This window comes from Asparagus officinalis, chromosome 4, assembly GCF_001876935.1.
Source record: "Asparagus officinalis chromosome 4, Aspof.V1, whole genome shotgun sequence".
Taxonomy (NCBI): domain Eukaryota; kingdom Viridiplantae; phylum Streptophyta; class Magnoliopsida; order Asparagales; family Asparagaceae; genus Asparagus; species Asparagus officinalis.
Window position 1 is genome coordinate 85,317,586 of NC_033797.1, and position 12,969 is coordinate 85,330,554.

The following is a 12,969-nucleotide window of genomic DNA, read 5'->3' on the forward strand; positions in this document are numbered from 1 at the left end:
AGCATTGCAGGACTTGCCTTTGCTCTTTCTTCTCGAGGAAATCGCCCACTGTTCGTCTTCAATGAGATCAGGATGAACCCATAGGATTTCGCCGTTTGGAGCTGTGTGTGGCACAAGTCCTTTTTGGCGCTGTCAATGTGGGTCATCGTTCACTGTCTTCATCCCTACTTTAGTGATGCGCTCCGGTTTGAACCATGTTGTGGGCACCGATCCAAAGCTGATTGAAACCGCGTTTGCTCCAACATTCTTGGACGGCTTCGGGGTTATGACGCCTACATCAATTAGCGCCTGGATCCTTTCCTTGAGGTGGTAGCACGACTTCGTAGGGTGATGGACCGCTCTATGGTATGCACAATACCTCGGATCCGTCACTTTGCTAGCTCCTTCTTGATCCACAATCGCTGGCAGCTGAATTTTGTTGTTCTCCAACAAGTACTTAAAGATGCCGGGGACTTCGTCATCTTTTTTGGGAAATCTTGGCTCTGAAGACTTCTACTTCTGAGGCCGTTGTTGCCATTGTGACTGCGATTGTTGTGGCGCTCGTTGCTGCTGCTGCTGTTGCTGTTGCTGAGGTTGCAATTGAAAGGTTTGATTAGCATCAACTCTATTAGCATGTGCCTTACCTTTCCCCCGTGGGAAGAAATTTTGTGTTGGAGCATTATTCGCCTGTTGGCCTCTTTCCGCCTTCTTCCTTCTGAGGAACCGCTCGGCTTGCTCTCCTCAGACCTTCAGATCCTTCCATGTCTTGGATGGTGCTGTCCCCATTGCTTCCAACACGTCCAGCGCGAGGTTGTTGTGGCAAGTCTGGAGAATAAACTCTTCAGTGATCGGGTCCCGGCAGTTCATCGCCTTGTTCCGGTACCTTTTGACAAAGGTGTCCACAAATTCCCCGTCTTTCTGTTTCTCATCAAGCAACGACCCAATGGATATCTCTGTGTCGTCGTCGAAGAAGTTGGCGAGGAATTTGGTTTCCATGTCGTCCCAGCTATTTACGCTTCCTGGCTTGAGGTGGCGATACCAATCGAAGGCAGCTCCACGAAGAGTGCCAACGAAGGACCGTACCATCAGAGGCTCATTACCAGAGATAACCCCCAGGTGTGATTTGAAGTAAATCAAATGCTGAGTGGGTGAACCCATCCCATTAAACAGCGTGAAGTTAATTAGATTGAACTTCGCCGGATAAGGGATTGATTCCCATTCTCTTGGGTAGTTCTGCATGGCCATCTGCATCTTGAACCTGATGGTTTCCTGTTGCTTAGCTAAGGCGTCTTCAAGCATTTTGGCCACTTGCTCCGCACTTATCATAAGTGCCTCGCGGGGTTGTCCCTCGCTGGATACCGTATTATCTGATGCAACCGCGGAGCCAGCATCAGATTCTTCATCTTCTGAAGGGAGTCTTGTCCGAACCCTACCATAGGTTGCTCGCTTGATGGTTCCGGACTGCAGACGGGTTCTAGGCTGGGATGCTTTCCAAATTGACTCAAGATTATCTCGTGCCGATGTCCCTCTGCTGGTCATGTTGGTGGTGACCCTCGGAAATTCTCCCTCTTCAACCACCGTTCTTCTACGTCGGAAACGCCTAGGCCTTGTTTTCGGTGTTTCGGTACTGAGCCTTTCGAAAACCAAAACTCGTTCGGGGACCGCCTTGATGAAACTGCATTCAGACAATACTGCCCGAATGAGTTTGGAACAGGGGCACTGAGTTTCCTGTTCTCGGGTACTCCTTTTCCTGGTTTTATTCGTACCCCCAGCACGATAGTACAACTCGTCTGCTTGACGATCGGAGTAACCTATCGTGTGTTGGCACGACTTCTCAGGTATAACACTATCGTCATCAGACGATAATGTTTCCTTCTGAGGGGGAATTGCCTTCTTTGGGCTTTCGAAAGTCACACGCCTCGAAACATGCCTTTTTGGGCGCGAGTTCTCGGCGGGCTCCCGGACTTCAATGCGCAAGTTGGTGCGCGTAACTGCCCTGGTCTCTTTGTCATGTTGGAGGTGACGGCGACCCCTAGCATGTTGCGTCGTTCGGGGCTTTTTCATCGGGTCCAAACGATCTTGAACAGGAGCTTTGCCTCTCTCATTGGGAATCGGACCGAGGCGCTCCAAGACTGGCTTCTCCCTTCGGGATGATTCTGCATGATCTCCCGGAGAAGCTATTAGAATTATCGGCGATATGGGTTGTTTCGCCAGTGGTTGAACTTTGGTTGGAGACTGCTTCGGCCTCCACACTTGGCGGGTTGACGGCGGCTTCTTGGCCACTCTTTCTTTCTTCAATTCCTCGGCCTTCTGCACAAGGATTTTTGCTTGTGCAAGCAATGCGCGACGTTTGTGAATCCGCTCTTCGAGTGTCGAACGGTTCCGTTTGACCCGGATCCATTCGTTCGTCGGCGGCTTGGAGGAACTGCCATTCTTCAGTTGTTGAGGCTGTTTGCCTCTCCTATTCTTCAGATCCGCGTTGTAGCGGACTCCGTCCGTAGACTCCATCGTCTTAGCGAGTTGTCGCGCAAGGCGTTGACGTCGCCTCTGGTGGGCTCTCTTCGAGAGAGTCACAACGCCCTCAACAGTAGAAGCGTTGACAAGAACATGTTTGACCTCGTTGGAGGTCGGTGGAACTTCACCTGACGCAACTTTGGCGTCAGCTGGGGTGAGAGCTTCGTTGGTGTTCTGAACTTCTTCAAACCAACGAGCTTTTCTCCTGGAGGAGAACTTCTTGGACTTGCGGGGGGAGGTTGATCTGGACGAGGATGAAAAGTACTCCTCGAACTTGGCCCAGTCGAATTCATACTCGACCTCCTCCTCGACCGGGATTGGAATCCGCGGCTGCGACGTGACGATCTCGGCAGCGAGATCGGTGGCTCCCACTGTGGTCGCCAGATTGTTCGCGGTGAAAATTGTTGCTTTCTTCATTATTGATTCCATTACAAATTCTTGTAATAGTTTATCGATTACAAAGATCCGGTCTTTTTTAGATCCGGTTATAACAAAAATCAAATAAAAAAAAGAAATAAAAATTACAACTTTCTCCTTGTTTGTCGAACGAATCGCAAGATCCTGTTTTGCGGTCTCTTACTTGTGTGGGTTCTTTGCTGACGCCGGGGTTAATCCGTGGACCACTGCGCGATCTAGATCCGGTCGGATCTACACGATTTGACGGGTATTATTCCGCGAAGGAAATAATAGCCGGGGGGGATTAATTCACCAAGGAAATAATCGCCCTTAGTCCTCGGGATCAAAGGCCAAGCTTTGATTCGGAGTAGATCTCGTGTAGATCTCAGATCTGATTTTTACCTCTCTCGAACTCCTGCCTTTTGTGACGTAGACGCTCGCCGAGAATCAGATCTGAATATTCAAGTCCTCAAATCTTCAAAACTCCGAGTCCGAAACTGATCTTGATTCGATCGTGATTCGTCCGAGTCTGCCCTTGGTTGGATGACTCGTTGACTCTTCGAACCATTGGCTTGATTCCACACGTGAATGGATGTATTCCGTTGCTTGCGTGCGATTCGTTAACCTCGTCGCCTCGTTGATTTGTCGGTTTGTGCCGAGCTGTGCTAAGGGACCTATAAGCAATTTTATACGCCTACAATTGCCACCCACGTTATACCTGATATAAATAGGTTATTGTAGGGTCTTAAAAAGGGAGACCTTAGGGAGAGAGAAATTCTAATCATTGTATTAGGGTTTAGAGAGAGTTGAGAAGTTGTTCTCGATTCTAGTGAGATTGTGAGAGAGGGATTGTAATCTTTTTATACTCATAATCTAGAGAAGGTAATTTCCTTCACCATACTGAATTATTCTTGTGTTTTGGTCATCCTCTTCTCAACCCACCTTTTGGTAATTCCACGACCAAAGGGTGCTCGCACGGTAACTCGTATCAAGTTGGTATCAGAGCATCAGATCCGGTGAAGGGGCATCCTGTGTATGGTCCTTACTCGGTCCTAATACAAGAAGCTTGGCGAGATCCTTATTTCATTGGAAGGAGTCCAAGATTTAAGGAAGGAGAAGATGGCTGAAGGAGATAATTCAGCAGGGATTGATGCATTAGAGAAGCAGATCGAGACGATAGGGTCGACACTCACAAAACTCATCGGTCTCATCCAAGAAGGGAACGAAAAGGGGGAATCTTCTTCTAGGTCTAAGAAGAAACCTATAGAGTCCAGTGGAGAGAGCGAGCTTTCAGGTTCCGACGAGGAGGACGAGACCGTCAAGGCTGCACCGCATCAAGGGGGTAATAATTCTTACCAGAATCTGAAGATTGATTTCAGAGTGGAGATTCCTATTTATGATGAGAGTGTTGACGTCGAGAGGCTTGATGACTGGATCGAGCGGATGGAGACGTATTTTACTCTTTATGGCTATTCGTCAAAAGAGAAGATCATGTTCGCGACTTTGAAGCTTTCAAGACACGCATTGACGTGGTTGAAATCCTATTGCAAGCAGGAGAAGAAGGCGGTGTCGTGGAATAAGTTTAAGGAGCTACTTAGGAAACAGTTCTATCCGGTGGGATTCCTTGAGGAGCGTTAGTACAAGTGATATGGCTTGCGCCAAAGGGTCAATCAAACTATTCAAGAATACACTACGAAGTTCCAGCATCAGGCAATAGTTCTTAACGTTGCGACAAAGGAATATTCCGTGTTCATGAAGTATATGGCGGGATTGAGCGATTACATCCGAAAGGAGATGAGGTTATTCACGGTCGAGACTATTGCAGAGGCGAGCGTGAAGGCCATTGCCATTGAGGGCAAGCAAAAGAAGAGCAACGAAGCAAAGGGGGGTGCAAATCAAGATGGAGGCGAGTTTAGTGGTTCTCAGTTTAAGGAGGAGAAGAAGAAGGGTGATCCAAGGAAAACAGGACTGATTTGTGGTCATTGCGAGAAGACAGGGCACATAGCTGATCGGTGCTGGGAGAAGTATCCTCATCTCAAGCCAAGGTGGTTGAAGAAGAAGGAGGAGAAAAAGGCATACATGATAGCTCAAGGTCCGAAAGAAGTCCCGGGGATGACAGAGCCTAATAGCAGTCTCAATCTTATGACGGGGAAACAGGCCACGAAAGAGGACGACGACCCGAGAGAGCAGCTCTTTGTTCTTAAGTTGCAAGTGAAGACCAGTTTAGTTGATGCCATAGTTGATAGGAGGAGAAAAAGGCGTACGTGATAGCTCAAGGTCCGAAAGAAGTCCCGGGGATGACGGAACCCAATAACAGTCTCAACCTTATGGCGAGGAAGCAGGCCACTAAAGAAGATGACGACCCGAGGGAGCAGCTCTTTGTGCTTAAGTTGCAAGTGAAGACCAGTTTGGTTGATGCCATAGTTGATTCGGGCAGCGAGAAGAATTTGATATCCGAAGTCTTGGTTCAGAAGGTGGGTCTAAAAACGGTCAAGCATCCGAAGCCATATCCATTGGGGTGGATTCAGAAGGAGGAGAAGCTAAGTGTAGTTGATCAATGCACTGTAAGATTTGCGCTCCATGAGTCGTATATTGACGAGGTCACATGCGACATAGTTCCATTGGATGTTTGTCAGAATATACTGGGCAATCCGTACTTATGGAATAGATATGCGATCTACGAGAGGCGGGCTCTGAAGTATACATTCATCAAGGGTGGTGAAAAGTTCATATTTCGTTCGGCATCTCTTCCGAGCGAGACAAGCTTGGGGACGGTGACGCGAGCGAAGAGGTTAGTTAATGCAAGCAAGAAGTTTGTCTCGCTGTGCATTAGACTTCCAGAAATGCCATCGATGAAGGATTGCAACTTGGAGCAAAAAGTAACTACGACGAGACGCGGGATGAATGAGTTGATCAGATTCCTACCAAGGCCAGGTGGTTCAGAAAAGGAGGAGGGGCTCGCGAGATCCCTCAGCTTCAGTTCTAACTTGAACTGGCAGTTCTCTGTCCGGTCGACCGCGGCACATATGCCGGTCGACCGGACAACCCTGCAGGGCACAGGGAACAGAAAGTTCTCTGGCCGGTCGACCGGACCATGCTTGCCGGTCGACCGGATCATGAATTCTGGGTTTCCTGTTTCGTTTTGGATTCTGTTCTGACAGGGACTCCTCTTTCTTTTGGGCTTGTTTATTTACAAGATTGCCACCCACGTTGTACCTGATATAAATAGGTTATTGTAGGGTCTTAAAAAGGGAGACCTTAGGGAGAGAGAAATTCTAATAATTGTATTAGGGTTTAGAGAGAGAGAGTTGAGAGGGTGAGAGAGAGATTGTAATCTTTTCATACTCATAATCTAGAGAAGGTAATTTCCTTCGTCATACTGAATTGTTCTTGTGTTTTGGTCATCCTCTTCTCAACCCACCTTTTGGTAATTCTGCGACCAAAGGGTGCTCGCATGGCAACTCGTATCAAACTCTTACTGATAAATCAACACCTGAAGAAAAGAAAGGGTTTGAGTAGTGGAAGTCGAAAGACAAAAAGGTAAAAAGCCTTATGCTCATGTTCATGAAAGATAATTTAATCAAAGTTTTTGAAACTTATAAAACTTCCATGGACATGTGGAATGCAATAAAAGAAAAACATGACACTATTTCTGAAGTTAACATTCAACTTCTCTTGCATAAGTATAATTCTTGTCGTATGCAAGTGGGAGACAATATCGTAGAACATATAAATAAAATGATTGTCATGGCTAAGGACTTATTCACTGCTGGGACCGAAATCCCAGAAAGAATGCAAGTGGCAACCATTTTAAATAGTCTTCCCCTTCACTTGTCGTGGCCGCCACCACGTTAAGAATGAATCTTGCCATTAAGTCTGCCACTGATCTTCCTATGCACCTAGCGATAGAACAAGACTTAATAGCCAGTAGGAAGGAACCAGAACTGAATATGGTGCAGCAGGAGCTGAATTATGTCCGCCAGAGGAATAATACTGGAAGCTATAAAAACCCTGGTTCTAGTAAACCACAATCGCGAGGACCGAAGTCACAACAATTCAAGAGAAAGAAAGTACCCCGTGGAGCCTGCTACAATTGTGGAAAGTTCGGGCATTTCAAGCCCAATTGCCCACAAGGTGAAAATTAGGAGAATAAGGGAGGCTATAAGCATCCAGAACAAGGAGGTACTAACAAAAGAGAATTCGTCGGTGTGACAGAATGTAATGCTATGATAACGAATATCAGTGGTTGGTGGATCGACTCCGGTGCAACTAGGCATATCGCAAAGGACAAGAAAGGAGTCATAGAATTCACCGAGCTTAAGAAAGGAGAACAAAGAATCAATTGTTAGCCTTCTTGTTTTGATGATGATTTACAAACAATTTATTTCTAATGTTGTTTATCTAGTGTTTGTGTTTTTGTATCAATTGTAGACAAACAACTTGTTGGAGGATGGATGAAATTGCTCTTCATTGATCATATCCAATGGAGGTTGGCGGAATAGTGGTTGAAGCCTATACAATTCAAGTTAAAGATCCAATTACAAGCTTCATCCAAGTTTACCAAGTTGAGCTATAATGAAGATCAAGATCAAGCTTGGGTAACATTAGTTTAGGTTTATATTATGTGTGTTGGTACTATAATATATATACACATTCTAGTTTTGGTATATATAGGTATATGTATACATACATGTTTTTGTTTCTAAGTTTATATAAATATGAAATTACATCTTTCATATTTATGGTTTTGGTTTTTCAAGTTTAAAGTTAAAACAATTGAATATAATTGGAAAATACATTTTTGTTTCATGTTTATATGCTTACATATGATTTTATCAATATCAATTTTATTTTGTTCAATGAAATCATGTTTATTGTTTTAAAAGTTTGCAAAACAAGTATTTTTGTGAAAATATTGTTTTCTTGGTTTATAGACTTAACAATAATCATATAAATCATTTATTAAGTCTACAAAATCATTTTGTAATGTTTCAAAACATGGTTAAGCTAAAATGTCAAAACTCATGTGTTCACATTTTCATGTTTTGAACTATTTTGAAAAATGATGATATTTCTCATTTGGGAGGTCTTTTTTGAAAATTAGTTTTTGTAGCATGTTTATTATCATGTCTAGAATCATCTCCCAATGTTTTATAATTTTTGGAATTTATTTGATATTTTTTAACAGAGTCTAAAATTCAATTTCTCTGTGCAAATTCTGTTCTGTGCACGTTTAGTTGACTCATAAGTCGACTTATAAGTCAACTTACGAAGTGTAGCGGAATGACTATTTTTCATCTGCTGAGTCGACTCATATAAGTCAACTCATTAGTCGACTTATCAGAGAGCCGTTGCACAGTAACGGCTAGTTTTCTGATTTATTTGTTTATGGGTTTTTGGTCTTTTCCTTGGGGATTTTGCTGAAGTTTTGAGTGGGTATAAATACCCCATTGCCTTCAGCTCTTCATCTAACCAAGAGAATGTTTTAAAAAAGTTTCACAAGGGTTTAGAGTTTGTTTTAGTTTGTTTAAAGAGTGTTTAAGAGTTTTGTTTGTGAAGAGAATTTCACAAGAGCAAGTTGAGATCATCCTTGGTGTTTGAGCATTCACTCTTCTCCCTCTCTCTTGTTATCTATAGAGAAGTTTCCCTAAACTCAATCTAGCTTTACATTTATATTGTTTAATTACCATTTTATTAAGCTAGTGTTTATATTGAGTTTAGTTGATTTTATTTATTCTTTGTTTACAAACACAACCATTGAGCTTATTGTATTTGCATACATTGTATAATTGGGTTGTGGGATTGTGTGACTTAGAGATTATTGTATTTGCATACATTGTATAATTGGGTTGTGGGATTGTGTGACTTAGAGTGTGAGCTTACATTGAGTTCTCACCTTGTATTAGAGAACAAACACTTTGTTATTATGCCTAATTGTGTTGATCACTTTGTAATACACTTGTACACCGAGAGAAGTGTTTGGTGAGGACAGAGTCGATACCAAGAGGAGTGGCGTCAGTGGCCTAGTGAGAGGTGATAATTCTGAGCACTTGAGGGAGTTGATACGTGAGGACCAACACTTGATGTTGTAGCTTGTGTATGTACAGTGTGAGGATTTGTGAGAGTTGTCGGTTGACTTGATAACCGAGTGTGTAGAGTTTTCGGTTAGCTAGAAAACAGAGTGTGTAAAGAAGTTCCGGCTTCCAAACCGGGTTGTGTAGTGGATTCTCCTCGAGAGTGGGGAGCGGGGACGTAGGACGGAAGGTCCGAACCTCGTGAACATATAGCGTGTTTGGTTTGCATTGGCGCACTTATAATTGTTCATCTTATAGCCTATTGCATCTTGTTTATATTGTCCACTAGTTTGTTTCACCCTTGATATTTTAAATATATCCTTGCATATACCATATAGTATATCTCTTTGCTAGGATATATCACCTTAGTTATATTGCTTATTCTTGCTCATATCACATTGTATATCTATCTTGAAAGAATAATTTGTTAGTTAGTTTTAAGTGGCATAAAATCAGATTAGATTAGCATAAACCCAATTCACCTCCCTCTAGGGTTCATTCATAGAGACTTTAGGGTCTAACAAATGGTATCAGAGCTTGGTGCTCTTTGATTTAAGAACTAATCGCCTTGAGTTAAAGATCCAAGTTATCTTATTTTTGTGCTAATCTAGTTTTGTGATTTTATTGTTATCTTGCTTGCTGATATATACATTATGGAAATGCACGGTGCACCTTGTTTAGGTTATACCATCAATATTGCTCCTAGATTAGATAATTTCCCCTATACCCAATGGTGTGTTAGATTTAAACTTTTTGTTCGATCTAGATACTTCGATTTATGGGAAATTATAGATGATGCTTATATTGTGCCCACTTCGAAGAAATCCAAGTGGAATAAAAATGATCATCGTATGTTTACCATGAATAAGCTTTTGTTAGAATTTTTACATAATGCGTTTGATTCATCTATGTCTAACAAGCTTGATTCTTTTGATAGTGCTTACACATTATAGAAACTTATAGAAGTACATCAAGGGAATTTGGAGGCGATCCGACAAGCTTTGGAGGATTCCGCTTCTAGTTTATGTGGAGCTTCATTTTCATGCACACGACCACTAGGCGATAGCCCTAGTGTGGTAAGCGAGTCCGAATCCAAATATGATTTATCTTTTGATGAACTCGCCCGTGCTAGTGAAAAATTATTACATGCCTATAACAAATTGTATAAAAATTTTATTGATTTACAAAGCAAGCATGAAGGTTTAAATCCGATCAAGAGAAGTTAACTTCCAAATTTGATATCATTTCTCAAGAGAATGATGCTTTTAAAGAAAATAATGATATGCTAAATTTGGAAAATAATAATTTGAAATTGAATATTGCTAACTTGACTCATGACAAAAATAATGCCATGTTAGAAGTAGAGAACATACGAAATGATACTGCTTCTTTTATAAATGACTATTTATGTTCTACTTCTAATAAAAATGTATATGTGCCTAAAAATAAAGAATTGAATCTTGTGAATAAACACATTTCATCTTTAGATTCAACTTTGAAAACATGCATTAATAATCATAAGAGGCTTATGGATAGTGTGCCAAGTCTAAGTCATCATCCACTCATTATGCACACATATATAGCAAAGTTTACAAATGCTCTATTTGAGGCCGAAAAGGTCATTTATCTAAATTTTGCTATGATGCACACAAACATAAGAATGCTAATGCTCCTTGTGCATCTCATGTAGCTTCTTCATGTTGTACACTTACACATTCACATGCTCATTCTCAAAAAGTTCATCATAAGCATGCTAGTGTGTTCAAGTGTGATCATTATGGTCATTTTGGTCATTTGGCCGAATATTGTTTTGATTTGAAAAGAAAATCATGTTTGCCAAATGTTTCTAGTAGACCACATATTTATAAATGTGATCTTTGTAGTAGATTTGGTCATTTGGCGAAATTTTGTTATGATTTGAAAAAATATTCAAACTTGCCAAATTTCTCAAGTAGATCACCTTTATTTAATGATGTTTCTCATTTACAAAATAATTTTAAAAGCCAATTTTTATTTGCAAATGATTCCCGTGTACGAGCTAATGGTCCACAAAAACAAATGAATCTCTTTCATTGCACAAATTACAATCAAAAGGGTCATTTGTACGATTATTGTTATGACCGTGTTAGTGCACCACATGTGCCCAAGAGGGTTCATAACCCTAGGGCTTTGAGCTTTATTGATAGGGGTCATGTCCCTAAATAATCCAGCACCAAGAATGCTTGAGTGCCAAAACGATTTTTATTTTTTATTACCAAGAACTTAGTGTTTTTTTTTTCTTTTTCTTGGTTATTAAAATATGCTTTGAAATTTTTAAATATGAAAACATTTTTTCTTTAATCAAAATCTTTTGTTTTCATGACCATGAGTTTCAATTTTCATGAGAGGTTTATATTTATATAACCCCTCCGGATTTATTGGGTGTTTATTTCCCAAATCATGTTTACCGGGTGCTAAAATAATTATATGGGTTGGAACAAGCTCAAGAGCTTGATATTGTTGCCTCTCTTAAAAATTGTGTTTTGATTTGTTACTTTGAATTCATTATATTTCACTTATATGATGATATTTATGTGTTTGTGCTTATGGATCATATATTCGTGTCTTATAATATATTCTATGAGTGGTTTGATCAAGTTATAAAAAGAATATTTTCTTTTTTGATCAAACATTGTTTTTGGACTCAAATTTTGATTTATGATTTCATTTGGTTGAGTTGTTTTCACTTGAAAACTTTTTTCATGGTTCTCATGTTTTCCTCATTCCTTCGTTTTCATAAATCTATTTTTATACACTATGATTTTATAATTATGTAATGAGACACTTCTTTCATAAATGACATATTAATATGTGTTCTCATTGTCTTGTTTGTATGTGAGTTATGCTTAGCATATCTTTCATTTATGCTTACTCACATGGTTTTGCCTTAGCTTTCATTTCATATATTCTATATGGTATTTTGATAGGGGGAGCTATTCCCTATACTGATTTTATACTCACTCATGCATATTGATAGGGGGAGTTTTCGCTCTCTTCATTCTTTTTGTTTTTCCCTTTTTGATGTTGTCAAAGGGGGAGAAATATTATGAGTATAGCCTTTCCTTGTTTATATGCATGTGAATTATAATTTATATGTTCATTTTTCTTCATGCATATATCTTTTTTGTAAATTGTTTGTCATCATCAAAAAGGGAGAGATTGTTGGCCTTCTTGTTTTGATGATGATTTACAAATAATTTACTTCTAATATTATTTGTCTAGTATTTGTGTTTGTGTTTTTGTATCAATTGTAGACAAATAACTTGTTGGAGGATGGATAAAATTGCACTTCAATGATCATATCCAATGGAGGTTAGCAGAATAGTAGTTGAAGCCTATATAATTCAAGTTAAAGATCCAATTACAAGCTTCATCCAAGTTTACCAAGTTGAGCTATAATGAAGATCAAGATCAAACTTGGGTAACATTAGTTTAGGTTTATATTATGTGTGCTGGTACTTTAAGCTCAATCATATATACACACACATTATATTGGTTTCCTTGTATATATATAGTTCTATATATATACAACACAAGCTTTGTTTTTTATATATATATATATATATATACATAGTTATATATATATACACAATTTAGTTTTGGTATATATAGGTATATGTATACATACATGTTTTTGTTTCCAAGTTTATATAAATATGAAATTACATCTTTCATATTTATTGTTTTGGTTTTTCAAGTTTAAATATGAAACAATTGAATATAATTGGAAAATATATTTTTGTTTCATGTTTATATGCTTACATATGATTTCATCAATATCAATTTTATTTTTTTCAATGAAATCATGTTTATTGTTTTGAAAGTTTGCAAAACAAGTATTTTTGTGAAAATATTATTTTCTTGGTTTATAGACATAACAATAATCATATACATCTTTTATTAAGTCTACAAAATTATTTTGTAATGTTTTAAAACATGGTTAAGCTAAAATGTCAAAAGTCATGTG